Here is a 25,463-nt window from a genome sequence, read left to right on the forward strand (position 1 = left end):
TTGATTGGGATTGTTATATTCTGCTTAAAATTGATACATAATCACAAATCAACATCTAGGGGATTTCTAGATTTTTCATCCATATAAAACCATACAAATATTACAATATGAAGATATTAGTAAGAACTTTATCTTACGTGTAACTTACACCAAGATCCTTTCAATTATTAGCGAAATATCAATTTCTCCCCTTATATATGAACCCGTAAATTTTGATCCCCTCAACTTTAAAAATATATCAGTTTCATCTCCTCTGGACCACCTCAAGAAAGGGTATATTTGTAAAATTTTTATAATTGGAGGGGTCGATATGTACAAGTTCATAGATAAGTAGATAAAATGGTACTTACTAATAATTGAGAGGATCTTGGTCTAACTAACCCTTGTCATATTTATTTATTTTACATCTCCACTTAATTCATTAAAGGATAGTTCATGCTCCAGGCATCCAGATTCTCAACTGTGACCGTTTCAGTACCATTGTTGAATACATATAAATGAGCATCCTTGAATACTACTAGAGTTGGATAAACCCTAGATGTTATACATGTTTTTCCTCCAACACCAAAACTTTCCACAACAGAATTATCAATCTGCCCAAAAAAAAAAAAAAAAAAAGGTTCACAATCAGCTATAGCCTTTAAAGTAGGGGTGTAACTCAACCAGACCTAACTTGAGCAACTTAAGTTCAATTCAAAAAATTTTAAGACTTGAGCAGTACAATTTGAAATTTGTTAGGGCGACCTGGGTTGACTTGTTGACCCAAATTTAATTTGGGCAAGGGTTTTTAGAACCCGAGTAAACTGAATTCTATTATTAATTAATATATTATATATAATAAATGTGAAATATTATGAATTAGGGAATATTTTCTCACCATATCATAGTGTAATATATTTTGTTGGATACACATAACTCAAACTAATGTTTATTATAGTTTGTTTTTGTATTTTTGGAGATATTTTTTCGACATTAGTTTAAAAAAACTTTGTTTTTGTGTGTGTGTGTGTGTTTGAATTTAGGCAACCCGAGCCTAGACTAATTTCTTTCGAGTTAAACTCAGGTTAAAGGTTCGAGCAAAAGTTTAGGCAAAAGTCAAGCTCAGGCATTCATTCAAACTCAGACTTGAGTAGATCCCTATACACCTTTCATAAAGCTTGGATAGATGCTTAGGCTGACTGAACTTGTTCAATTTAAAATCATAATTTAGACAGAATGAGATATCAAAAAAGAGAATTTAGAAACAAAAACACAAAAAGCCATACCAAACTTCGAAGGGAAAGTTTGTATGACTACGTGGATTAGTCTCAATATACTCCAAGTACATAAGCAATACTTAGGGTATGAAACTAGTGCAGTTAGATATGAGATGAGTGTATTTCGAATATTTTTGTGAATTCTTACAGGAGCATAAATATAATTTTTTTTTTTAGATGTAGATATAACTAAACAAATATAGGATATTTTTAAAAATATATTAAGCTTATTTTAAAAACTTAATAAATATAGAATATTTTTGCAATTATTAAAAATGTAAAAATAAAAAAAATATAAAAAAAAGCTTAGGATTCTTTTTCTTTTTTTGGACCATTACAAAAGGTTTTAGTTTTTTAATTGTTATCTATCATGTACTACTACAAATTATAATAAACATATTTTTAAATGAACATATCAAACCATATCCATATCTTAATATTTGTAAATTTTACCGTATCAATAGATTCATATTCATATCCGTACTTGCACCCGTGCTATTGCACCCATGTTAATGCATGTGAAGGGATGATCAACCATGTGTGTGAATTCTATTCATGAAAGTGTTTAAAGAAGGTGATCATTTTTGGTGCCACAAAACAAGACGATTAGAATAGAAAATCTACTACAAGAATCAAACCTGTGCAGCTGTAATTTCTTTGATTTCAACATGGTCTCCCAAATTGAGCTTTTGATTACTTAGGTGAACCTTTCTCCTCCTTAGAGTTTCTAATTCTTCAACCGGCCATTGTACTAACTGTTTTTCACTTTTATCGAGCCAGACCTTTCTTGGAATTGTCTAAAATAATGCCATTAAAAAAAAAAAATTAGCTTAAGTTCTTAATCAATGAAAAGGAGATCCTCAAATAGTAATGTACGAGTATGTGAGTGTATTATGATTCATTATGTACTCATGATTTATTAAAAGGTAAATTACAAATATACTTCTTAAGATTTGATTAAAATATGAATCGTTCCTTGTGGTTTTAAAAATTACATTCCACCCCTGAGGTTTCTAATTTCATAACAAATCGTCCCTTTTATTAATAAATCATCAAGTAAATTAATAGTTTTTAATGACGTTAAAAATATGTTTTCAATTAATAATTTAGGTGATTTTATTATCATATATGAGAGGGAGATTAATGATATAGAGTTATGCCGGACATATTTGGGCCGGACAGATCTGGGCCGGACAGAGTTGGGCCGAGGATGTGTGGCCCAGTTTGGAAAGAAGTTGCTCGGTTAAGGCAACGCTTGGTTGGACCGAGCTACATGTTTGACGGAGGCGAAGCAAGTCAAGTTAAGTGACCGGCGCCCGGAAAGGCGTGGTCAGCCGAGGTACCTGTTTGCACGGCTTTGTCGAGATGTTGCCTAGCCCGGTCCTTATTAAGCTTAGCTAGTGGAGTGCTTGGACATGAAGCACAGCACGACCGTTGGCGGATAAGATGGTACAGCTCGGCTGCCGAGCTCCTAGTAGAGTGAGGGGGCAGTTGAGATTAGGTGACGCTCAGCAGGATTTGTGCTGACAGATGGGATAGCAAAGCCACGCATCGAGAGACCATTGGGAGCAGGTTTGGGGCGCAGAAGGGTATATAAGCATGTCTGCGCCCCCCATACGGAGGAGACGAACACTTTGTAAGGAACTCCTACATTCTAACACTCCTCTCTCTTTCTCTTTATCCTAAGGTGTGTGCTAACTTGACCGTCGGAGGGGTTTTCCGGCCACACACCGCTGGGTAGCTCACCGCCGTTGTGCTCGCAGGTTGATCGGACAGACAGGAACTTGGAAGAAAGGAATACAGGCTTACCTGAATATTTGCTCCCTGTACAACTGGCACCGTCTGTGGGAAGCTTGACAGACAAAACCTTGTCTTCTAGGTTCATCTGATCGCCGTCCATGGCGAACAACGACGAGTTTCCGTTGTCTGCCATAGACGGAGCCACCCCGGAGTTCACCCAAAGGAGAGAAGGCCCTCCCGCCATCCATCCAATGGTGGACTTGGGAACGCCCACCAGAGGACAGTTAGGAGACGCACGGGATAAGCGCGGAATAAGTCATAGTCATTCACGGAGTCCAGACGGTCACCGGCGGAGGAGAGACTCACACGCCAGACGTCTGGAAAATAAGTTGAGGGACCAAGACGCTGTCATCCGGCGAATGGCGGCGGAGATGGAGGATCTAAAGTGGCATGTCAAAGGGAAAGGTGTAGCTGGAGTGGGTGACCACAGTGAGCACACCCCATCCCGCCGTTCAGGCGGTCAGAGTCAGCGACGCACTCAGTCCATATCTATTACCAGAAGTTACCAGGTTGGTGATTCCGACGCACATGTAGAAAAGTCCAGCGCGCAAGACAGCACCTACAAACCCTCACGTCCGGTGACGACGTCGAGGTACTCTCACTCCGCTCATTCAGAGGATTTACGGGCGGTCTTAAAGGAGCGGGCTCGCAAGCGCGATGCTCAGAGAATACCGGCGTTCCAGCGGCTATCCTACGGGGTTCACGCCAGCGAGGAGGTCAGAATGCCTCCACCCCGCCAAGCAGTGCCACTCTTTGAAGATACGGACTTGGCCAGGCTGAGTGCCACCCCTTTTTCCCTAGAAATAGAAACAACACCGCTTCCCGCAGGCTTCCACCAGCCTAAGTTCACACTCTACGACGGAAAAACTGATCCTTACATGCATGTGAGCCACTTCCGACAGGTTATGGCCGGACAAAGGCGAAATGACGGACTTATGTGCCTAATCTTCCCGTCAAGTTTAGGCGAGCTGGGCTTAAAGTGGTTCGAGAGGTTGCAGGAAGGGAGCATACAAAGGTGGCATCAGTTGGCCGAGGCGTTTGTGACACGCTTCAAAACCAACACAAAAACACCAAAGGAAGTCGATCACTTACTAAGCGTCAAGATGGAACCGAGCGACACACTGAAGGCATACAACTCAAGGTATTGGGAAACCTTCAACGAGATGCGTGGTCTCCCGGTCGGCCATAGACTGCGGGACTCGCTTACCATGCACTAACCGACCTCCATGGGGCAGCTCATGCAGTGCATCAATGAGCACATCCGAGTCGAGGATGACGCGTCAGCATCTACCGTGAAGGCAACTCCGATAGCAATGGACAAGAAGACAGCAGGCAAAGTGCACGCAGTTGGGCAAGAGTCCAGCCGCTCAAGTGACCGAGCAGAGGAATCGGACCGTGGCTCAAATCGCAAAAACCGGGGTAGAGGACGTCGGAATGACAAGGATGACTACCCCCGAGATGACGTAGCGGATGCAAACAGAAGATTGAAGGCACGAACTGGCGTAACCACGGTCTTCAAGATTCCAATCTATCGCATACTTAGCGAAATCCGAGACGAGGAATATGTCCGGTTTCCTGCTAAGTTGGGCGATGGACAAAAGGGCTACAATCCACGGTATCGTTGCACATTTCATCGGGAGCGGGGCCACCGAACAGAGGACTGTTTGCCTTTGAGGCAACACTTGGAAGAGCTAGTCGCAGCCGGGCACCTGGATCTTTACATTGATGGGGGCGCCAAGGCAAATCAGGTTCCGGCTGACCCGCGGGGACCAGATGACCGAGATGCACCTCCTCAAGAGGTTGTAAATATCATCCACAACATAGTGGAACCGGCGCGTGTTTGCGAGCTCCGTGGTATGATCAAGAAGGCAGAGCACATGCGGGAAGTCTTGTCAGTTCAGCCTGCGCTCAAGAGGGGGAAGACAGAAGCGAAAGATGTGATCAGCTTCTCCTCAAGGGACCTGGAGCGCATTCAGACACCGCACAATGACGCCTTAGTAGTTACGCTCCGCGTCAAAGATTTTGAAGTCAAACGGATCTTGATCGATCAGGGAAGCTCGGTCGAGATCATGTACTACGACGCTTTCAAACAGCTCAAGCTCCGAGATACGAATTTGGCCCCGGCGACTTCGCCATTGGTTGGTTTCAACTCACAACCGGAGTGGCCTTTGGGAAAGATTATCTTGCCGGTCAAAGCGGGATCCGTGGTCAAACAGGTGGAGTTCTGGGTGTTACAGGTGTCATCTACTTACAATTTGATCCTTGAAAGGGGGTGGCTTCACGCCATGCAAGCTGTGGCATCGACTTTTCACCAGGTAATGAGATTTCCCTCGGCTATGGGGGCAATCGAGGAGATTTGAGGCGATCAGGTCATGTCAAAACAGTGCTTCGTGGCAGTCAACGGGAGCCGGGCTGCCAAAGGATTTGTTCAAATGATTGAGGGACCGGAGGACCAGGGCGTCTTGGATGATGTGGGCATCAAGGCCGTGGACAAAGCTGTCGAGGAATTGGTGGAGGTGCGAATTGTAGACGTCCCCGAACGCCCCGGGAGGAACGAGCTCCCGTTCTGTTCATTTGGGGTCACTACAGCTCAAGGACTCTTAAATTTGTCACGGTTCTAAATCTGAACCAAAGAGTCCAAATCCGGAAAATCGTTTTGAGAAACAGATTTTTAAAAAGAAGTGCCAAACATGGACTGCTTTGCCAGATACAGAGTCGCCACCTAAATATTTTATTTTTGGGAAATTTAAGAAACCCTGACTCGGTGCCAAAGGCCACGTGTCCGTCATCACCAAAGTTGCCTCGGCTCGGGAACTTGGGTACGATTGGGAAAGGTCACTTCGTGAGCACCCCCGCTCGCCCGGTTAGAGATCGGCATCTACTAATCATGATATCTATTTTTGAAAACATTGTATGTTCTTATTCCGGTTATTAGCCTAGGTTACTATGTGATGCGCACAGCATACAAGTATAGACTGAGTCGCCTGAATTGGAACAAAACATTTCATGTTTGTTTGTTTTGAAAATGGTTTGATGGTGCTACCCGCAGGTAGGCTAAGACGTGGATTTGCCACCATCGGGTGGGCTTAGAAAACAATGGTTTTGCCACTATCTAGTGGGCTTAAAACAATCATTTGATGAATTGTTCCAATCCAAATAACCCAACCTTCACCCACAGGCATTCAGGCAGTTATATCACATAAGCAATTAGCCTCATGGTAAGCATGCTATTCATGGCATTCACTCACACGCATGCAAGGATGCTAAAGCATAAAAACTCACCGAGTACTCCAAGCCAAAACAGAAACTACATTAGAAGTCATGCATGATCCTAAGTATACAGAAATGCCTAATGCAACACATGCAAAAATGCAAACTATAGCAGGCTCGGCTATTTTAAAAATGGCATATGAAATGCTACAGCTAACATGTATTCAATTTGGAATTGAAATACAAATGCAGTTAGTATGATGCGCCGAGCCCGGTGCATGCAAAACAGATGAATGATGCAAACATGCTGTCATACTGTATGCTAATTGAAATATGCCCTAATCTAACCATCATAAGCAGGTAAATAAAAGGGAGAAAGACGTGGGGTTGGAAGACATACAACACACACACGCACACTTATTACAATTATGCCCTCGCATAGAGGGTCCGAATAAATATACAGTCCCAAATAAAAGAATATTACAGTCCAAATGTTACAGTCCAAATAATGTACAAATTCCTAATTAATTAATCAAATTAACTAAGAAAGCTGTAAAGCTGGCGTGCAAGCCAGGGACTGCCTTGCTCCTGATGAATGATGCATGTCTGGGCTGCCTTGCGCGGAAATCCACTGGGATGTCCCAATTAGCCTCTGTTTACACCTTTTCTTGAAATGCGCGCCAAACTCCAAAAAGTTGCTGATTCTTCATTTTGCTGCAACAGAGAGCAGGAAAGGGGCATGGCAGTGTATTTTCACAGATATATGCACGCCTTGATCCTCGTGCCACCAATCACGCATATCGATGCATGATGGCAGAGGAGTCGAAATGTGCAGCTCAATATAGAATGAATGCATGTGTAAACACAACAAGAACCTAACTCCATCATGGGTAATCCGGAGTGTCGGTGACTGGGAATTGAGACACGTTCCGTCACTCGGAGTACGAAACGCACCTCGTTTCCCGTGCCCGGGCTAACTCCTATCCCGAACACGATGCAATATGCATGATACGCATGAATGCAACCAAGATACAGCCTAGCATGCACAATGCTATGAAAATGAGATGTATCGAAATACGTATACACGGTCACGTAAATCGAGGAAAATGACTGAATGCGATCTAAGATACAACCTAGTATGCACTATGTTGTAAAAATGAGATGCCTCGAAATGCGTGCACACGGGCACGTAAACCGAGAAAATGACATACGCAATGCAAATGACATGGAAATATGATATGGGCTTACACTAACATGAGAGAGCCTCATCCGCACTCACATAAGAGGCCGATGGATGAAAATGAAGTGCCTCGAAACGCGTGCACACGGGCACGCAAATCGAGGCAATGGCATATGCAATGCAATAGCATGAAAAATGATATGCAAACATGCTAATGGAATTTCAGAACTGAAATGTTTGGGAAAACAGCCCCGAAATGAGGCGAAAGTGCACCCGATGCATGGAATAGCCTCGAAGCATAAATTTTGGCACCCGAAATGGCCTATAGCTATACCAAATATGCACAATATGGACATGCAATGAATAGACAGTAGCACGGCAGCCCCAAAATTAGCATTTTACCAGTACAAATCATGGCCAAACAGCAAGCAAAGATAGGGCAACAATGGCATGCAAAAATAGGGGCCAAGAGAGGGCAATGAAACAAGTGGTATATGCAAAACCCAAACTGAAAAATTCCCTTCTACAACACTAAAGAGGGACCAAAAATATGCACATTTACAGTTTATGGCAGCCCCAAAAACAATATACAAACATGCTAGAAATGCAATGCAAAATGAGGCTCAAAAGTGGCTATAACACAAAGTATACAAAATATTCAACAAACAGCCAAAGACGCTTAATGAAACATGACAAGGGGGTCAAAATATGGCTGTTTTCAGTTCGGACCAAAGTCCAAAAACAGCAACATCAGGGGCTGCCAAAGCTTGCAAAAATGGGGACCAAAAGAGAGATATAACATGAAGTGTATAAAATATACCTCAAACCATGAAAGGCCCTTAATGAAACATGAAGAATGGGCCAAAATAAGACTATTTTTAGTACTGTAAAAAGGCCAAAAACAGAAGCACAATGGGTTGCCAAAGCATGCAAGAAAAGGGGACCAAAGAGGGATATAACATGAAGTGGCAGATGGAGGTCCCAAACAGTGATGAGCCCTTCTTCAATGTTGAAGAGGGGCTCAAAATAAGCCTATTTACAGTTTACATCATGCTCCAAAACAGATCACATATAGGCTAAAAACATCATGCAAGAAAATGGCATTCAAGGAGGATATTGAAGCAAGTGCAATATGGGGGCCTCAAAAAGTGTTGAGCCCTTAAGAAAAAGTGAAAAAGAGCTCAAAAGAAGGCCACTTTCAGTTAGGGCCGGAGCTCAAAACAACAAGCATATATGGCTTAAAAATGACACAAGAAATGGACCAAAGAGGGGGAAATGAAACTCACCCTTGAAGACAAGTCTTTGGTTGCTTCTTGGCTTGAGAAGTGATGCCTCCTAGCTGCTGGAAAGCCTCTCAAGCTGCTGGAAATGGAGTAGTGGTGGTGGTGCTTGGTGGTGGTGAAGAAATGAGGTAGAACTTAGGAGTTTTCAAGGAAAAATGAGAGAGATGGATGGAGATATGTATGTATATGCTTGAAGCAATTTTTCTAACCCCTAATACAAGAGATGGCAGCTGGTTATATGGACCAAAGAGAGGGACCAAAGGGAGGGAAAGAGTGGGGGAAAAAAGACCAAGTTCTCCCCCAACAGCTGTCCCCCGGATTGAGATATTTTCTAGGGGAAACAGCTATACAGTTGTAAAGTGCACTTTGTGAGAATCATGACCGGCCAGCTTTTGGAGTTGCAGGTGGCCGGCCGGCTACCCCCCATGGCCGGCCGGCTAGGGGTCAAAAAGGTCAAGTTGATTTTTTGGCCGGCCACCACAAATAGGTGTCCTCCCAGGTGCCCTCAACACAACCCTGTGGTTCAAAATTGGAAACTGCAAAACAGGAGAGAGAATAAGCCATTTTTAAGAGGGGTTCAAAAGGGTCAAGCAACATTAGTGGCCGGCCACCAACTTTTAGGGTCCTCCCATGTGTGTACATCACAAATATGTAGTTAAAAGTTCAAGAAAGTGGCCCAAGGGTGTTCAACATTGGCTCGGAAGTGAGAAAAATGGGCGTTGGGGGGCGAAAATGGAATATAACTGGTTGCTAAGGTAATTGCTGGCCTCCCACCCTCCAGTGACCTTCCTGGTGATAAAACAGAGGTACCTGCCAAAAATGAACGAAAACCGATGCAAAATGAAAGTTCGGGGGCCAAAACGCGCAGTTCGGGGCCCCGAAAACTGCCTCTTAAACACCGAAAGTGGCATTCGGCCACGAAGTGGGTCTCTCAGACCTCAGTGTCCCTCAAAAGGGAGCAAATAAGAAGTATGCAAAAAATCGGGGCAAACGGAGATGGTTAGGCGGTCCCGAACCGAGGCACACGGCCAACGGTCCCGAAAAACTGGAAATCGAGCTCCGAAATGGACAAAATGGCCTACAGCCACAAAACGTAGCCCACGGCCACTGAGAGATGGTCTACGGGAACTCTCCCTCCCCTCAGGAAAAGAAACAGAGAAAACCAAGTCTGGTTCGCAAACCGAGGCAAGGCGCAAAAGAGGGTTCGGAAATCCGGAGGCAGGGCGCACGACCTCGACTCTGAGACTTCTAAACGAGCACGATATGCAACGTCACCGAGCGCTCAATCGGTGATGTCTGAGTCTTAAGGTCGGTAAAAAATGTGGTGTCTACAGTTGCCCCTCTTTGACAGAACTCGGAAGTCACAAGTGACGGGAGTGAATGTCAAAGCCCAGAGACGACCCATTTTTGACGAGGCCGAAGACTTAGACAAACATACAAGATAAAAAGAGATGTGCCCGTAGGCATGCCCGCAGGCAAAGAGGGCAAAATGCAAAGTGATATGCACCGAGCCGGAAGTAACTCAATGATCGTGTAAATGCAGTAAGCTGTAACGAAGCAAGTATTCGCAAATAGATGCAACAGTTTTAAGCAAGAATGCAAAGCAACAACTACATTTCATGCAGTTAAGAATGCGGAGAATTATTCAATCCTCGCCACGTCTCACACGGAGAAGATACGATACCTGCGCGATTCGTCTGGTCGCACCAGCCTCAAATGAACCGTACATACAATATCGTGCCTGCAAAAGAGAGAAATTCAACAAGTACAATATGCTACCAACATATATTCAATGTGATTCCGAAAGCTTGACACACGCAGTGCCGATGAGTGAATGTATCGCGATGCGAGAAAGGAACGTGCGTGACAACGCATGCTCAAGCACAGAGGTATGCCAATATCAAGAAATGTGCATAAAAGTGCAAGTATGCTCATGAGAATGCAAGTTACGTGCATGATAGTCCAAAACGAGCATAAACCAAGGTGCCCGTTTGTTACGAAATGACGAGCAAGGAAACGCGTATTTCGGCGAAGATGACTCGATCACGGCCTCCGATCCACTTCCTGGAAAGGCTACACCACATTCAAAAAGGATACACTTTGATTTCGATGAATGATGATGAGACACATGTCAGAACTTGAAGCTGAAGTTCCGGCGGAGCAATTTCGCAACAGAAAGTGCACTTTCTTTGAACTTTTTCAGGTCCCGGGAACTCCAATCTTCCTCAAAATTTGCAGAGAGCTAGGTGAGCCTGTGGGGGACATGGCTGGCCAGTTTTATGGAGGGTAGGAGGTGGCCGGCTAGTTTCCCAAAAAGAGAATGGCCGGCCAGCCAGAAAAGGGGGCTGGCCGGCCACCTGCCCAAATCCGAGGGCAATCCAGTCTTTTCACCTCCCTTTCTTTGTGCTCTCTCACCCAAACACTTTGAGCCTATAAATGCAGCCACGAAATCTTCTCCACTTGCTTCCCAAACCATTTTCTTCTTCAGATCTGGGCTCCATACGCGTTTTCCAACGCCCCACGCAAGTTATTTTCGCGAAAATATTCAGTTTCAAGTACTTTGAACTGATTAAATTTTGGTTTCGGGGCTTCTCTTCTCATTTTCGCCACTTGAGGTGAGTTTGTCTCAATATTTGGAAGATTTTCTCGGGAGTTGACTTTTGTTGACTTTTTCATTTCCCGAGAGTTGACTTTTGTTGACTTTTTCCAATTTTGGCTCATTTTCGCTCCTTTTGCAGATTTTTGGAAATGGCGGGCAATTTCCCTCATGGTGGAGGTTTTCCGGGTGCCGGAGATGATTTTGATGCCATGTCTTTGCCTCCGAGGGTTCGCCCATTTATTCCTGGAAGGTACGCTCCGCCGGCGCATGTTCTCCCTCGGGCCGTTTTTCGTCACTTTACGGATTTTGACGAGCGAGCACCTGGAGATCTCCTCCTGCGGGAGCCAAAGCATCACCTCTCCTACGAGGCACGAGAGGTATTTACTTCATTTTCTGCATTTTTCGTACATTTCATGCCTTTTGCCATGTTTGAATACACAGTTTAGCCTATGACATAGTACTTCTGTTTGCATCCTGAACATGTAGCTTAAACACTTGAATTTCTGAACACTCGGCTCATTAATTGATTGCGAACGCACGGCACATATTAGTTAAGAAGTGAACACACGGCTCAAAACACTGACTTTGTCGAACACACAGCCCGAATTGAATGGTGAACACACAGCACACACTGACTTAGAGTAGAACACACAGCCCAAACTCCGATTTTCTGAGCACGCAACCCAAATTAATGGTGAACACACAGCCCACACTGATTGAAAGTTGAACACGCAGCCCAAACTTTAATTTCCTGAACACGCAGCCCAGATTGATAGTGAACACGCAGCCCACACTGATTGAAAGTTGAACACGCAGCCCAAACTCTAATTTCCTGAACACGCAGCCCAGATCGATAGTGAACACGCAGCCCACACTGATTGAAGGTTGAACACGCAGCCCAAACTTTAATTTCCTGAACACGCAGCCCAGATTGATAGTGAACACGTAGCCCACACTGATTGAAAGTTGAACACGCAGCCCAAACTTTAATTTCCTGAACACGCAGCCCAGATTGATAGGTGAACACGCAGCCCACAGTTTGAAAGTTTGAACACGCAGCCCAAACTTTAATTTCCTGAACACGCAGCCCAGATTGATAGTGAACACGCAGCCCACACTGATTGAAAGTTGAACACGCAGCCCAAACTTTAATTTCCTGAACACGCAGCCCAGATTGATAGTGAACACGCAGCCCACTGTTTGAAAGTTTGAACACGCAGCCCAAACTTTAATTTCCTGAACACGCAGCCCAGATTGATAGTGAACACGCAGCCCACACTGATTGAAAGTTGAACACGCAGCCCAAACTTTAATTTCCTAAACACGCAACCCAGATTGATAGTGAACACGCAGCCCACACTGATTGAAAGTTGAACACGCAGCCCAAACTTTAATTTCCTGAACACGCAGCACAGATTGATAGTGAACACGTAGCCCACAGTTTGATTGAAAGTTGAACACGCAGCCCAAACTTTAATTTCCTGAACACGCAGCCCAGATCGATAGTGAACACGCAGCCCACAGTTTGAAAGTTTGAACACGTAGCTCAAACTTTAATTTCCTGAACACGCAGCCCAGATTGATAGTGAACACGCAGCCCATACTGATTGAAAGTTGAACACGCAGCCCAAACTTTAATTTCCTGAACACGCAGCCCAGATTGATAGGTGAACACACAGCCCACTGTTTGAAAGTTTGAACACGCAGCCCAAACTTTAATTTCCTGAACACGCAGCCCAGATTGATAGTGAACACGCAGCCCACACTGATTGAAAGTTGAACACGCAGCCCAAACTTTAATTTCCTGAACACGCAGCCCAGATTGATAGTGAACACGCAGCCCACACTGATTGAAAGTTGAACACGCAGCCCAAACTTTAATTTCCTGAACACGCAGCCCAGATTGATAGTGAACACGCAGCCCACAGTTTGATTGAAAGTTGAACACGCAGCCCAAACTTTAATTTCCTGAACACGCAGCCCAGATCGATAGTGAACACGCAGCCCACAGTTTGAAAGTTTGAACACGCAGCCCAAACTTTGATTTCCTGAACACGCAGCCCAGATTGATAGTGAACACACAGCCCACACTGATTGAAAGTTGAACACGCAGCCCAAACTTTAATTTCCTGAACACGCAGCCCAGATTGATAGGTGAACACGCAGCCCACTGTTTTTAGAAGTCGGACACGCAGTTCATTCATTTCATTTGCACGTAGCTTGTACATCACACTTTGAACACACAGCTCATTCATTTCATTGGCATACAGCTCATTCATTTCATTGGCACACAGCCCATTCATTTTATTGGCACACAACCTATTCATTTCATTGGCACACAGCCCATTCATTTCATACTGACACATGTATTCATTTTGAATGCAGGTTGGTTCTCGCGGTGTACGGGGATATGGCTCCACCGCCACGAGGGACTGGTATGTTGAGCTCCCGGAGGCTGTCCGAGATTTAGTAGATCTGGCAGGGTTCGAGGCCTTCTGCATTGGATTATCGCGTTGTCCTGCCAGGAGGACACTGATGGCGGCTTTGGTGGAGAGATGGTGGGACACCACCAACTCCTTCCATTTCTCTGCCACTGGGGACATGACTATGACTCCTCTGGATTTTGTTGTGTTAACCGGCCTGGACATAGGAGGTTGGTCCATTCCTTATGACAAGGACATGGGCGAGTGGGAGGCCGCTTGGATATATCTGCTGGGGGCCCGCCCGCCTGTCGACAGAGCTTCTGGGAGAGTTCGATATACTTGGTTCTCTTCTCACTTCCGGCGGGCGGAGATGGAGCCCGAGACTCCTGAGGAGACAGAGCAGTATGCCCGTGGTTTCCTGATGTTCCTCTTCGGGACTACTCTGTTCGCCGATAGAGGGAACATGGTTGGGCTATATCTGTTGAGCGCTCTGGTTGACTTATCACAGGTCAGTCGATACGACTGGGGTGGCGCCGGCCTGGCTACCCTTTGCTGCTATATGAGCGCGACCTCCCGCGGGCAGGGAGATTTACTTGGCCGTTATTGGAGAGCTTGGGAGGTAATTTCTGTCCTCTTGATTTACATTTCTGCTCCTCATTACTTATACATTGCACACACAGCGCACTTTACAGTCTGTATTTTGCGTTCAGCACTTTATACTTACATTCTGCACTACTTTTCTCAGTTATGGGTTTATGTATACTTCCCGATATTAGCCCCAGAGTTGGAGGTGACAGGGCTTCTCACGACCCCGTATTCACTGGTATTCGAGGGCCCACACCGGCCGAGACCCCGAGAGACTTTCATTTATCTGCGGCAGTATTTTGACACTGTGCGCCCATCGGAGGTACTTCAGAACCCTCAGTTCTTTCCATTTTCATCTTTGATTTGCTCCACATATTCCCAATTTCTGATTGATTTATGCATTTGTTATCCGCAGATTACATGGCAGCCCTGGGCGCCTTTGGGCGATGGTCTCCGATTTCAGTATGCCGGAGGAACCGGCACCTCCCAGTACAGGGTCCTGCTCGAAGGACCGGTTGGCAGGGCATGGTTTCTGGGGGAACGCCTTCTGCGTCAGGTATGGGGGTACAATTCTCAGGACCCTCCTACAGCACCTCCAGTCAGTATGCGGACTGCCGATAGGCTCTCTCACCAGGAGGTAGTCGGTGCTATGCTGGGTAGTGATGCCTTGCTGCATCTCGAGAAGGGGGACTACGCCACTTACCGTCATACATATTTGATGCCTCCATTGACGGGAGTTCGCACCCCGATGACGAGGTTTGCTGGTATGCCATCCTCGGGCCAGGCCCAGCCTCGGGCTGCAGACGCCCCTTCCACCAGCAGGGCTGGTACATCTAGAGGTGGGGGTAGACCGATTCCCCCGATTCCTCTGACTTATCCTCATCCTGGATGGCCGGATATGCCAACTGAGCTGATGGGGTGGCAGTATGGGACCACCTCTCCGACTCCGATCCCGTTAGAGCCTCCGATGCCCGGTGATCGATACGCCATTGATCCCAACTCACCACTGGTATGCTCCACTGTTTTTCCTCTATCATTCAAACATTTAGACATTCCTTTATTCACTGATGATTATGAGCTCGTATTTGCAGCCACCCCGAGAGTATGTGGAGGAGGTGATTGGATTGGTGGCCTCACTCGAGGGCATGGTCCTGCGGAGGAAGGCACAGTTGTCCATCGCGGGCATCCAGGTACCCTTTAGTTTTCTGGCATTTTATCATACTTCTGATGACATGCTGATTTCTACTGCATTGATAGGCTACTTGTGTAGAGCACATCTGACACACACCCCATTTGTATACTGTGTTTACATGCACTCATTTCATGTAGTTTTTGCTTGTATCTGCATCTGATGTACGTATTTGGACTGATGTATTTGAATTGAACTCTTTATTTTCAGATGCCCCCGATGCACGCTCAGCCGCCGGCCAGGCCACCTGGGCCTCCTTGGGGAGCTGGGCCATCTGGGCCTTTTCACAGAGCCGGGTCATCCAGGCCTTTCAGAGGAGCTGGGCCATCCAGGCCTTTCTGAGGAGCTCGAGGAGGGTCCTCCCGCAGACGCAGGGCATATGTTGTAGAGGCGGAGCCCGAGGAGGAGGAGGAGGAGGCCACAGACCGTCAGTCAGAGACATCTGCTGAGGAGGGGGACTCCGGTCTTGGTTCCGGGAGTAGAGGCGAGGCCGAGGGGGATCCTGAGGACGACAGCTCCGACCCGGATGATGATGGTGATGCAGAGGTTGTCTCGCAGAAGAGGACGAGGAGGGCCTCTTATTCCCGCTCCTGAGAGCACAGATGCTGCTGTTTCCTGCTTTATTTTCCTTTTTGCTAGTAGTTTGTAGCACTTTGCATATTTGTTAGGCAGTTTTATTTTTCTGTAAAACTTGTACCTTTGTTTGTTGTAAAATATGATGGAATGAAACAGCTTTTGAAAAGGTATTTGTACTTTAAACTTTTGGCATCGTATCGCATCCTTTTGTACCAAAATGAGATTGAATGGAAGCGTGTATTGTGCATTTTATCCAGTCAGGTAGTGAACCGACGCAACAACTTAACTTTCTAAGATATAACAGAACCTTAGGAAGTTTACAACTCAATAAGCAAAATACAACAGTGTTGACAATGTAAATAAACAAGACTTAAACAAAGATTGCTTAAACAGAGAGCAATAACTCGAAAACACGAAACACGTCCGCTCGACAAACAACTCGATAAGCAAAACAACAACTCGATAATCAAAACAACAACTCGATAAACAAAACTCAACAACAACAAAGTGTACTTCGGACGATCTGGGCACCGGAATGCATCCGAAACAGAGGGAAATGAAGGCCTTTGACTCTCCCGTTGCATGGAAATGCTCGAAACTTTCCCCAGGAGGGTAAAACAGGGCCAAGGAGATACACTGGAGCATGGCTGGGCACCTTAGGGAGCCGGCCGGCCAGTTTTATGGAGAGGGAGAGAATGGCCGGCTAGTTTTGAAAAAGAGAATGGCCGGCCAACCAAAAAAGGTGGCCAGCCGGCCACTTACCCCTGCAGCCGCCCAATTTTTGACACGTGTCCTCCTGAATAGTGTTTTTCTCTCTTTAAAAGCCCTAGCTCCATGGTTCATTCAAATCACCTCAGTTTTGCATCAGAAATGGAGGCGTTTCTTGCTGAAAACCTCACAGCTTGGATCGCTTCTCTAGATGGTTCTGAAAAGCTGAACTTCCGAGGTTTCGGCTTGAATGCACTGTTCACACTGAGTCGTACTCCGTTGCACCTTCCTTTCCTCCATGCCGCGGCGAGGTTTTGGAATCCGGTGACGTACGTCTTTAGCTTCGGCGGGCAAGAGGTATGTCCGACTTTTGAAGACTTTCAAGTTTTGATGGAATCTGAAGGCCAAGAAGAGATCTTGCCCCAGATTTGCTTCGATCATGCCCAGGCTTTGGGGCGGATGTGCGGACTCACCGCGCATGATGCTCGATCTCTAACCTGTAATGGGGGGCTGGACATCCTTGGTTTGATCCATCACTTTTCTGACGCCGGTGACCGCAGCAACCATTATTGGCAAGGTTTCTGGCAACACGCCCTTTGCTTGTGCTTGCTGTCTCACTTTCTGCTTTCCTCGGGCTTCGGCGGAGCTAGCATTCGCCTGATTGAAGTTGCCCAAGGCTTGAGAGAAGGAAAGAGCTGCATCGCCATGACCTTGGCTAAGACGCTGATGTGCTTGGATTCTGTCTATCGCCGGGAGACGACCAGATTTGCTGGGAGTCCACTACTGCTGCAGGTAATGTTTCCCACCCAACCTTACATATGTATTTGCTCACATCACTCGGCCCTCAGGCTTGGTTTTTCTCACAAAACCCTTGTCTTACTTTTCTCTCACCGTACATCTCTCTATTCTTTATTCTCTCATTTTCCATCCCTCCCCCAGGTATGGTTAATGGACAAATTGCAGGTTGTGGACTCTTGCCCAGCCTACTCAGCTCGAGGCTATTTCTTTCGACAGCGCCTAGTCGATGCCCTTGACGAAGGGTGGTGGTTTGACTGGATGTGCAACTTGTCCGCAGATCGTATTGCTTGGCGTTGTCCTTGGCTCAACCTCCCGGCAATGAGCTATAGTATGTCCCGGCTGATTGGGATCCAGTTGGTTGGTCTCACCCACTATGTATTCTATTTTTCGTTCCAGTTCCTGCGCCAGTTCGGTCATGATCAGACCTGCCCACCGGAGGGGATTGAGTACCCAGCTACTTTCCCGGTCTGAGGTGCACAGCTTGCCCGATATGCCACAGCATGGAGGACTAGAGAGCTTCTGGCTCCTGCTCCCTCTTTCAGTTGCACTTTGTCTAACGAGTGCTTGGATTGGCTCAACGAGGAGGCACAGGTTGGGCCTAGCTTGGCATCAGATGCTTCGACCAGCTCTGGGAGGGGGCGCAGAGATACTTGACTCGACTATGCCCCAAATTTATTGCTTTATTAGTATTTTCAAGTTTTCTTTATGAATGTAATGAAAAGCAACCTCGATTGTATGCAAGAGCATGAGAACTCTGTTTTGAAATCAATGAAATTGAAGGTTGTGGTACTGAAAATTTTCCGCTTTTGTCCAAAAATGGTCTAAGTTATAAAAAGGTTAATTTGAACAAAATCAACTTTTACTAAAACTTTTCAAAACCATTTTCGATATGGATCAAAAATCGGACACGCCTAAGATCTGTCACTGAGATGCACAACCCCAGATCCTTGCAACTGGAAAGTTGGCCTAGTTTGAAGAGTGCCGCGGCACTGCATGGCAACGGAAAGTTGCCCCTAGTTTGAAAAGCTTTTGCACCGTCGCGGCAACGGAAAGTTGCCCCTAGTCTGAATAGCACTGTACCGGAGATCGCGATAAATGCTGATGGATAAAGATGACCGAGATGGTCAAAATGGACAAAGTTGATCGAGGAAGAGTTTATGGCTGAACTTCAAGGTGAAGTTGCCTACGTATCCCAAAGATGGGAATCAAGCCTTACGTAGTTCAGGCTTAGGTTCACTCGGGTATTTTCACTCTCCTTTTACACTCTAACTTTTGCCAAGGCCGCCCTTTGCGGGTTTTCAATCTTGCGAGCTCAGTTTTTATATTTTTTATTTTTTTGTGCTCTGACTTTTGCCTAGGTCGCCCTTTCAGGTTTTCGGCCTAGCGAGCCTCTCAAGGGTAATATTTCTTCAACTTGTCCATGTTGATCGGTTGTGAGAACTCCAAGTCATCTAGATCCATCAGAACCACAGCTCCACCTGACCAGATAGCTTTGATGATGTAGGGACCAGTCCAATTAGGTCTGAACTTGCCCCTTGGGTCGTGGATGGGAGGTCGGTTGTCCTTGAGCACCAAATCTCCTTCTTTCAGATTCCTGGACTTAACCTTCTCGTTGAAAGCCTGGGCAATTCTGCGTTGATAGCCTTGAATGTGGTACAGTGCTTTCAGTCTTCTTTCATCAAAAAGCATGAGTTCCTCAAATCTGCTCTGCTGCCAATCTACTTCGGCTATTTGGCACTCAGCCAATACTCGTAACGACGGAACCTCAATCTCGATAGGTAGAACGGCCTCCATCCCATAGACTAATGAATACAGAGTCGCTTCAGTAGAAGTTCTGATTGAAGTCCTGTAGCCCCACAGAGCAAATGGCAGCTTGTCTGGCCAATCCTGGTAGGTTTCCACCATCTTCTGCAGTATATGTTTGATATTCTTGTTGGCGGCCTCGACCGCTCCGTTGGTTTGCGGCCGGTATGTAGATGACTTATGGAAAGCCACGTTGTATTTTTCCAACAAGTCTATCACTTCCTTCTTGAAGTGGGAACCATTATCTGAAATTATCTCGTTTGGCACCCCGTAGCGACAGATGATGTTGTTTCTGAAGAACTTTGCGACATGCGACGCTTTCAACACCCCGTATGATTAGGCCTCGACCCACTTTGTGAAATAATCTATCGCTACCAGGATAAACTCATGCCCGTTTGACCCCTTCGGGGTAACAGTTCCGATCACATCAATTCCCCAAACGGAAAATGGCCATGGGGAAGTCATGTTGTACAGCTTTGACGGCGAGATGTTCATACGGTTTGCATGGATCTGGCATTTGTGACATCGCCGAACAAAGCCGATACAATCCTCCTCCATGGTTGACTAGTAGTAGCCCTGCCTGAGGATCTTTCTGGCCAGCATTACTCCATTCATGTGTGCACCGCACTCCCCTCCATGGATGGCCTCCATCAGGCGCTTCGACTCTTCAGCTTCTACACAGAGCTTATGCATTCCCAAATGACCCCTTTTGTACAGCTTACCCCCGCAGATGATGAACTAAACAGCCATTCTTCTGATGGCCCTCTTATCCTTGGCATTTGCCCCTAGTGGATACGTCTCTTTTTCCAAGAAGTTCCAAATGTCGTAATACCGGGGGTTGTCGTCTTGAGCCTCATCTATGGCGGAAATTGACTCGTAGGCTGGTGCAAATTTTTGATCAATGACGACTAGACGCATCCGGATTCCAAATGGGATGTCTATCATAGAAGATAGAGTTGCTAGAGAATCTGCGAACCTGTTGTTCTCTCTTGGAAGATGAGCAAAGTTTAGCTTTTCAAACCGAGGAATTAACAAGTCCAAGGTCTGGTGGTACATCATCATCTTTTCTTCCTTGACTTTCCAGTCTCCGTTTGCTTGAGAAACAACAAGGTTCGAATCCCCGATAACGTCCAAGCGTCTTGCCCCTAGTTCCAAGGCCGCTTCTAGGCCGGCAATGCACGCCTCATATTCTGCTTCATTGTTCGAGACTTTGAATCGGAGTTTGAAGGCTAAAGGAATACGGGAATTGTCGGGTGCTATCAGCAACACCCCTATCCCATATCCGTACTGATTTGATGCTCCGTCAAAGTACATCGTCCAATATTCGTCGTCGATGTGCAAAATGGCTTCATCTGGGAATAGGTACTCAACCGCTTCATCCCCCTCAACCGGGTGGTCGGCAAGGAACTCTACTACCGCTCTTCCTTTTACTGACTTGCGCGTTACATACTTCAAATCAAATTCAGAGAGCAACAGCAGCCAACGAGCTAGCCTACCCGTAAGTGCTGGTTTCTCGAAAAGATATTTGATGGGATCCAAACGTGAAACCAACATTACAGAGTGAGCTAACAGGTAGTGCCGCAGCTTCCTGGTAGCCCATACCAAGGCCAAACAAGCCTTCTCCAGCGGTGTATAGCGGGTCTCGTAATCCAGCATCTTTTTGCTCAGATAGTAGATGGCCCTTTCCACTTTGTCTTCTGACTCCTGTGCGAGCATGCAGCCCATGGTAGTCTCAGTTACCGAAAGGTACAATATCAACGGTCTCCCCGGCTCTGGTGGTGACAACACAGGCGGGTTCTGTAGATATGCTTTGATCTGTTCAAAAGCTGTTTGACATCGGCCGTCCCATTGGAACTTCTTTCCTTTCTTCAGGAGACCAAAAAGTGGTTCACAAGTCAAGGTTAATTTAGAAATAAACCGTCTTATGAATTGCACTTTACCCAGAAAGCCCTGCACCTCCTTTTCAGTCCTTGGTGGTGGCATTTCTAAGATGGCCTTGATTTTTGAAGGGTCGACCTCGATGCCCCTTTGAGTAATCAGAAACCCAAGCATTTTTCCCGCTGTAACACCAAACGTGCACTTCTGGGGATTCAACCGCAGCCGAAACTCTCTGATCCTTTGAAATAATTTTTGTAAGGCGGTGTAGTGGCCTCCTCTTTCTTTGGACTTGACAATCATGTCTTCCACATACACCTCGACCTCTTTATGGATCATATCATGCAATATTGTAGTTGCTGCCCGTTGATAAGTAGCTCCAACGTTCTTCAACCCAAATGGCATCACTCTACAACAATATGTACCCCACGGGGTAGTGAATGCAGTCTTCTCCCGGTCTTCGGGTGCCATTACTATCTGATTATAGCCTGAGAAGCCATCCATAAACGAAAGCAAGGCGTGTCCTGCCGTGAAATCCACCAATTCATCAATGTGCGGCAAGGGAAAGTCGTCCTTCGGACTGGCCCTGTTCAAATCTCTAAAGTTTACACAGAACCGAATTCTGCCATCCTTCTTCGGCACCGGAACAATGTTGGCCAACCAAGTCGGGTATTCGGATACCAGCAGGAAGCCTGCATCGATTTGCTTGGTGACCTCTTCCTTGATCTTAATGGCCCAATCAGGGCGGATCCTTCTGAGCTTCTGTTTGACAGGTCGGGCCTCGGGATCAAGAGGGATCCGGTGCTGTACAATCTCAGGATCGATTCCAGGCATGTCTTCGTAGGACCACGCGAAAACATCTTTGAAATCTTTTAATAAAGCGACTAAGCGCTCGCGTTCCTCCGAAGACAACGTGGACCCAATCTGGACCAGCCGCGGGTCCTTCTCAGTACCAATATTCACGGTAGTGATTTCATCCATTAAGGGTTTAACAAGTCTCTCCTGCTCTTGATCAATTAACCGTTGCAAAACCGGAGGAATTTCTCCCTCGTCGTTTTTATCAAAATTTTGAAAATCCTGATTTAAGCAATAAATCAAAGGCACAGAAAAATACTCAGAAACCACATCCACATCGTTCTCATTAAACACTTCCAAGCCGTCTGATTCTTCTGTTACAACAGACTCAAAAGAGAAAGAAAATGACGACCTAGACAGGACTGTGGCATCCGGGTTATCACCCCCAGGAATACCGAACTCAGACTCAGTCGAGCTGGAACCTGATTCCGACTCACAGGACTCGGTGGAATCAGATTCCGGCTCACTACCTGACCCGATGTTGTTGGACAAAAATCCCTCCTCGTATTGCCAAGTGAGAGAGGGTGCGATAGATGCATCCAAGATAGTCGCTGGAAAGCCCGCAGCTGTTTCATCTCCAATCATGGAAACCGAGGAGTTATCCCCCAAGCACTCTTGGTCGATCGAAGGATCTGAAAGTAGACACGCCAGTGCTACCCCCATCTCAAGTTCGGTGCTTTCAGAATCCACTGCTTTACACTGCTCAACCTCGGTTGGTGGGTCTGTCTGCGCTTCGGTAACGTCATCCCCAGGTAATTGTAAGTCGAAGAAGATTTCGAAACCAGGCACGCGCTTCCTCTCCGCGTTCAACCATGGTTCTGGGAAGCCGCAGAATGGAAAGTCTTCCCCCTCCCGGACGAAGCGTCCGTTTAGGGTACCCCAGATGGGCCTATGCATTAACTCAAATGGCTTCCCAACCTTCTTTGCTCTGGCTCTTCCGGCCATCTCTTTCCCCTTCCTCACCCAGTCCTCTTTGGTGGGCAGATAACCCAATCCAAAGGTGTAAGGGTTGTGTGGCACTTTGGCCAATGCCGCGACGCCTTTCCGGCCGCTTCTTCCTAATCCCATTCCGGGGATATGTTGTAGCTTGTTCATGAGGTAGACAGATTGAGCACTGACGTACATACCCTCATTCACAGCCATGACATTCTGTACCACTCGAGCCTCAGCCAAAGTGAACCCCGATAAAAACACATCCTCCGTGCCGTGCTCGATCTCCAAGACAGGTGTGGACACTTCCGGCGGCGGATGGATTGATGAATTCCCAAAAACGATCGCTACCCCTTTCCCGTGAGGGTACTTTAGCATCTGATGTAGAGTGGAAGAGACTACCTTGACCTGGTGCAACCACGGTCGCCCTAAAAGTAGGTTAAAGGTTACAGAAACGTCCAAGATATGAAATTCAATGCTGTGTTGTCCTGGACCAACCTTGGTTTGAATTTTAACAGTCCCCATCACTTCTCTGCTGGTATTGTCGTATGCTCTGATCACTTGAGTAGTTGGGACGAAGTCCACGGGCTTCAACCCGATTGCATATGTCGTTCTGGTCGGGCAGACATTAATCGCAGACCCGGTATCAACAAGTACCACCGGTATCCACTTATCTCTACATTCCACAGAAATATAGAGAGGTTTGTTATGATTTGTGCCCTCAGGCGGTAGTTCCTTGTCCGAAAAGGTTAATGCCGGGGAACCTCCTCCCGGAAAAACCAGCCCAACCAGCTGTTCAGGCGTGGTATCTATGGAGAGTTTGGACTTGTCCATAGCAGACAGGACAGCTTGCCTATGTACCCGCGATGCCATTAGCAGTCCCCAGATGGAGATGTCTGCTTGTATCTTCTTTAACTATTTCAGCACGGCTTCCTCTTTAATCTGCTTCTCCTTCTGCTTCTCCACTTCTCTATCCTTCCCGGATGCCTCGGGTTGGTCTAGGTGTGGGGGTTTGAAGTACCGCCCACTTCTCGTCATATGGTCAACCTCATAGAGGTACCAAGTGTCATCCGGTTGATTATTTCCCCAATCTTCATCCGTGTGGGCAAGACATAAGTCATCGTCTTCCCACCACATTCCGTCAGCAGCCAACAGACACCTGTCTGGCTCCGGTTCAGTTGCACTCGCAGTACTCTCCGTCTGCGTGCTCGCAGCGTTCTCTATCTTCGTGCACACGGCACTCTCGGTCCCCTCAGGGCCCTTAGCTTTCCTAATTCTCTCGGCATCCTCAAATTTTTCTTGTTCTAGCTGCGTCAGTACAGCTGGTTGTTCAACAATTCCCGTATCCACAATGCCCAAGTCCCGAGCGGAATTCTTAGCACCGGCGCTCTCCGACGATATAACTTGACTTCCGGCCCTTCCGGCCACAGCTGATACTCCTGCCCCTGCCGGGCTCTGTTCTGGTTGGGATTCCCCCACTTCATCTGGTTGATCCTCGAGCCATCCAGTGGCCTCCGCCGATTCCTCATAGTCGAACCAGTTGATTGCCGAATCTCCCGGTTCCTGGTCATCGAAAAATTACAGGTTGGCGAAGTCCTCCTCTATAGTTGTCAGATCATCTGCCCCTTGCCTGAATCCATCTCCCTGGATTACACACAATTCTCCCATCTCTGGCAATTCTATGCCCAACCCAATCTGGCTTGTTGATAGGATGTACTCGCTTGGATTATAGGCTATCCCAGCAAAACTCTGTTTAGTCCCAGATTCAACAATCCCATTCTCTCCCGAAATCTGCCCTGCCCCATCTTCGACGGTCACCACCATCGGCTCTGGTTGGGTTTTGGAGATGTCCACCATGCATAAGAAGTCAGTGCAATCGGGGAGGAACACCTCCGGCTTGGGTAGGTAGGATGGGGTGATATAGATACTAGGATCGTAAGATGCGACCCCAGTTTGGATAAAATTGATTCTGTTGGGAGGGGGAGCTTGGTTATGTGGTGGGAGAGGGTTGGTTGTGACATTAGGTTTGTCGGGAGGCGCAATCACCTGTTTGTCAATAAGATCTTGGATCTCATGACGCAATCTGTAACAACGGTCAGTGTCGTGACCGTGTTGTTGGTGATATGGGCAGTATTTTGACGGGTCATGAGAGGGAGGGAGTGGATTCGGTAGTGGCTTTGGCTCCAGAGGTTTCAAATGCTTTTTTCTGATCAATACCCCTAGAGCTTTGGTCAGGGGCATATATAAGGGTGTAAAGGTTCTTTGGCCTCGAGGTTGGAATCTGGTGGTTTGTGTATTGCTTCCGGACGCGCCGGAGAAAGGTGTGGCCGCCATGGGCCTTGGAAGGGGAGGGGGAATGGTAGTGACCATGCTCACCTCTGTACCTCTTGCAG

The 25,463-nt window shown here is 46.7% G+C and overlaps 1 pseudogene; it reads right to left on the reverse strand.

Moving 5' to 3' along the window:
* Positions 1 to 413: 413 nt before the first annotated feature.
* Positions 414 to 25,463, reverse strand: part of LOC114300347 (beta-fructofuranosidase, insoluble isoenzyme 1 pseudogene) — a 40,642-nt pseudogene continuing 15,592 nt past the window's right edge.

The sequence above is a fragment of the Camellia sinensis genome, chromosome 3 (assembly GCF_055761805.1).
Source record: "Camellia sinensis isolate YWXY chromosome 3, ASM5576180v1, whole genome shotgun sequence".
In the NCBI taxonomy this organism is placed as follows: Eukaryota; Viridiplantae; Streptophyta; class Magnoliopsida; order Ericales; family Theaceae; genus Camellia; species Camellia sinensis.